General features: G+C 43.3%; 1 pseudogene; it reads right to left on the reverse strand.

Annotated features, from left to right (window-relative positions):
- Window positions 1–3,604: 3,604 nt before the first annotated feature.
- Window positions 3,605–4,520, reverse strand: LOC147637992 (uncharacterized; annotated as a pseudogene).
- Between the last annotated feature and the right edge of the window lie 404 nt (window positions 4,521–4,924).

Genomic DNA, 4,924 nt, shown 5'->3' on the forward strand with positions numbered 1-4,924 from the left:
TTTGATATAGACAAAGATTAATGCCTTGATTAAAAATGCTCTGTTTCTGGACAGAATTTCTGTAAACCTGCACACCTCTGATAAATCACTTCAATGAGCTCCAAATCCATGAAATGAGCTGCAACCAAGCATCACAAGTCCTTAGCAATGTCTTTGCTAAACTCTCCAAGCTTTAAAGCATTCAATTTGGTGTCCAAATGAGTGAATTAGGATGAAATCTTTGAAAACTGTCCAGAATTCTGCATCTTCATGCACCGCCTGCTCCAGAGGGCTGTAGAGAGAGGGGAAATCACAATTGAATAGATAGGCCTCTTATCAATGACCTAATCTACCTTGGGTATGAAGGGTTTAGCTCAATTTTGCCTCTAGCTCCTGCAATTGATCCTCCACGGGGGGTATGTTTTCTGTTTTTGTGAAAAACCAGAAATTTTTGCATAAACTCACTTTCATTTGATTTTGCTCAAATCTGTATGCATCAATCTGCTTCAAGATCCTGTATGTTGTTTGTGTCCACTTTGTTAATACATTTGCAAGCCCGAATACATGTGCCTTTGTGTATACATTTGCCAAGAGTATACACTCACTTCAAGCTTTCCATGAAAGCTTAGAGAAAAAACCAGAATTTTTCCTTTGCTTTATGCCCTTCAATCTTCACTGAACTTGCTCTTTGATACCTGCAATCCGCAGAGGGGGTCTTGCTACACTCACCAATGGTCCTTAGCTCTCACATCTGATGCCGGTGTGTGCTCCACAGCTTTTCCTTTGCTCCAAGCTCCAATGGCTTCCTTCACAGCTTTTTCTTCTTCTTCCCTCTTCTCTCACTCACTCTCACAACACAGCTAATGAGCTCTTGGCTCTGATACCATGATAAAAAACAGGAGCAGGATGTAACACACACAAGAGAAGCAAAACCTAATCCATTAATCATCAACCATAAAGAAGGAGAGAAGCCATAGTCACCATCTCTCTCACACACAAAGAGGGAACACAACATAGTGTTATGTCCACACTACAAGTAAACCTAATGTAATGTCCACACCACACATGACCAGCTGGACACGTGGTCATTTATGTCTCACACATGTTCCTACCTAATCTGCCAGCACATAGCATAGCTGGCTCACACTGACATCGAGCTTGAATATCTCAACAGAATGTGCATGAGAATGAATGCTATACACATTATGTATTGGGCACATTGTATCAGTGTAAAAATGGGAACAGACACTGCCCTTGTCCAGAATAAGGCAAGAGGTAAGACCTCCCGCATAAATTTGGGTTTGCATTGCATAATGACAAAAGATAAACATCAAAAATCCAAAGGAACTGTCAGCAAAACATTGAAACATGTTGCTCACATGGAGCAAAATGACCTGACGGACAAGCTCATGGCCCCAGCCATGGAAGAAGAAGAATATCTCTTTCCAAGAAGAGGATCCACACCAAGAAGATCTGAAGGAAGACATGGACACGAGAAGAGAAGCTGCCACGAGAAGAGAAGCTGCCCCAAGAAGACTGAAAGAAGAGACGGACGCGAGGAGAGAAGCTGCCACGACAAGAAGACTGAAGACAAGAGAAGCTGTGAGGCTCCAAAGAGTGAGGAGCCATGTGAAAATCTCTGAGAGAGAGAGAGAGAGAGAGACCCCACAACCCAATGTAACCTACCCCAACAAAGTAAAACCACCACCGGCGATGATGTAGGCCACGTGGTAGATATATGTGTGAGCACTTTAGTCAAGGTCACGGGCACTTATAGTAAGTAGCCTTGGACACATAGAGAGAGAGAGAGTGTCAAGGACTATGGAGTTTAGGGACTTGAGACACTGGTCGCGGACTGTCAAGTAAGAAAGAGACTTGATACAGGGTCCAGGTGTGCTGAGATAACTTGAGGGGAGGAGTAGACACTAGTCGCGGACTACCAAGTAAGGGGAGGCAAACTTGGTATAGGGTATAGGTGTGCTAGGATTATTCACTTGAGGGGAGGTGTTGAAATATACAAGTGAATAGGGTGTGTGTGGGAACAAGCTCTTGGATAGAGGCTGTAAAAGAGGAGATGTAATTGTGATGAAAAGGTGAGAAGAATCTACTGGGAGAGAATAAAGGGTAGCATGAGAGAATTTAGGAGTGTGGAGTTATTCTGGGAGTTATTCAGGGAAAAGAGAAGAGGTGGAGAGAATCAGGCAAGAGGTGGAGATATTCTGGGAGTGAATCATGGAGAAATCAATGGGATTTGATGCTTGATGTAAACTCTATAAATTGAGGCATAGCCCTAATGAGAATTTGCTGGTTTTTGAGTATCCATGCCTACATTAATCTATGTGCTAATTATTCACTAATTACGTCTTAATCATTTCTTAATCGCTTTGTTAATCATGTTGATTCTAGTGTATGATCCACCATAGCTCATCATTATGCTCAAATTTCAACAACCTCTCTACAAGAGAAGTCCACAGGCGTTTGCAGGACAAACTGGGCATACAGCATCTTGGCAAAATACAGTGGAGCGTCTGCATTGTGGAGAGGATGACCGTATACTCGGCATTATTTTTGATGTCGTCTTGATTGCATCGCGACACCTTCCACCTTCCCTTCTTGATCTCGCCATCTGGGCATGGCCATATCTGTTTAATCATATCTATGGTTATTTGTTTGTTGATGTCTTTCCATTGGGCATAAAGAAGGGTTTGCCCATTTTGACAACCGGCACGCCGTTCTAGTCGCTTCACAAGCATTCAATCCATGTGCAAGGGATTTCATGCGCTCGTACGACTTCTTAGCTAGCTCGTGGCGCTCGTTCGCTTGTGTGTCTCCCATGTCTGCACGAATAGAGGACAAATAAAGATGACTTTAGGCTTTTAATGAACTATAAAACAAAACGTACGACAAATTATTCACTATCCTCAAAAACTTAATTTTAAACACCACAGGATGAAAGATGAAATGCAAAGACTCGAAAAGTATGCACTTAACATAAAAATACTTCAAAACATTGCACACACTAGAAAACATTGGTCATTCTTCAAAGTAAGGCGGACACCATGTTCAATTACATAATAGGATTAAAAGATACAGAAAGCTCCACCAGCAGACATTGCGCCCTTGTTTGCTGGTTCAGTCTTAAGTGATCTAAAAAGTTCTGCTACTTGCAAGAGAGATTTTCTCTCATCACGATTAGGCAAGCACATCCAATTTTTGACTTTATATATAATTGCGTCCATGGTGGCTTTGTCGTGAGTAATGCCGCCCATCCACAACTTCTGCACTTTCCTCCACCAAAAGTCATATAACACCTTTAATAAATATCCCAAGGCGAAAACATCGCTCGCAGGAGTGTATGCATCTTCCAAGAGAGGATAAAAAATCTCTGGAGCTATCCATGGTCGCTTGTTCCGCTCCCTGTTGGCATAAGCTTGAGCCTCTGCCACCTTTTCTGGATTTTTACTGGCTTCGAATACAAAATTGAGCGATACTCGCTTTTTGGGCGCTCTCAGCAGAAGGCCCCAGTCAATGATACCAATGCGTGCTTTTAAATGCTTTGTAAAATCTAGCACAACATTGCAGGGATGTAGGTCAGTGTGAATGATGCTAGCCATGTGTGCAGCTGCTAGGCCGCCAGGGCATGCATAATGTGAGGCATATTCAAAACCACCTCCTTTTTCTGAGCGAGCTGCACTTGGCTTAATTGTATGTCAGTAGGTGGGGGCTTTTTCCATCCCTGATCCAAGCGATACATCATTCTGGTAAACTCACTGTGTCTAAAAGACACCTTCAAGAGCGTGTCACCCAACGAGCCGCCGTTATATAACGGAAAAATAGTGATCCATGGTGATTCCTGGGTGAAGGCTATGCATCGCACGATGGACGGTGTAGAACCTGCATGCCCTGCTCAGCCTGAAAGCTCTCAAATCTTGAGCTACCTTCTCCCTTGTCCCGCAAAAAGTAACGTGCTCTGGAAGAAATGAGATGCCCTGGACCTTATACTCCTTCCAGTGTGCCAAAAGCTCCTGACCCTATTGTTTGCCCCTCGATCAAGGCCTCGTGCACATCGCTCGTTGAAAATGGTACGCATGATTGCGCCCATCCCTGTCACATCCGGTTGTCCGGACGATGCAGCGGCTATATCTTGGGCGATGCAGACTCTTTTGGGAAGTGTGTCTGCAGAAAGAACTTTCATACGTTTGCTCTTCACCTTCTGCTCATTCCATGTTGCGTCCCACAGTTGTAGACGACGTAAGTCGGCAGAAGGTGGTGCGACATCTCTGAGATCCTCGTATGCCAAACACATACTCCCCAAGATAGTGTGTATCCTGTGCTGGTAGTCAAAGTCGACTAACTTCCGTCTTTCACACAATTCAGCGTTGCCGACGCTGTGCATTTTCCCACATCTGCACGACGAGGTCTCTCATGATATCTGACTCATTAGTCTTTCTGACAGCTTCTTCTGAACATTGTGACACTATGATAACTGCCTCTATGCGAATGGCTCGCAGGATGATCTTTCGCTCTTCGGTGGAGAGCATGGTGGCCATCATCGCAAATCTAGCAAATATCTTTAGATAAAGAACAAAAATAGAATATCAAACAATAGTATTGAAAATAACATCAAGTAATACATCAACATGTTATCCATTTACGCTTTACACTAAAACAGGTAAAACAACCGTAACAAGTGTGTCACATTAATTATCATTAATCAAACAAAAGAAACATCCATTGTTGCATATTCACTAAACTGCTACCACCAATCACGTAGATCAAGAGAAATATATGAGAGAGAGAGAGAGAGTATCAAGACACAGATAGAGAGGAAAGGCAGTGAACACCATGCGATAAATCACTCACTCTACCACCAGGCTGTGCTAACCTAGAGAGACTTGCTGGAAAGGTTTGATTGGACACTCTCCCTAAGGGCTTTGAAGAGCCT

The sequence above is a fragment of the Cibotium barometz genome, chromosome 5 (genome assembly GCF_041138505.1).
Source record: "Cibotium barometz isolate CiBa-2024 chromosome 5, ASM4113850v1, whole genome shotgun sequence".
Taxonomy (NCBI): domain Eukaryota; kingdom Viridiplantae; phylum Streptophyta; class Polypodiopsida; order Cyatheales; family Cibotiaceae; genus Cibotium; species Cibotium barometz.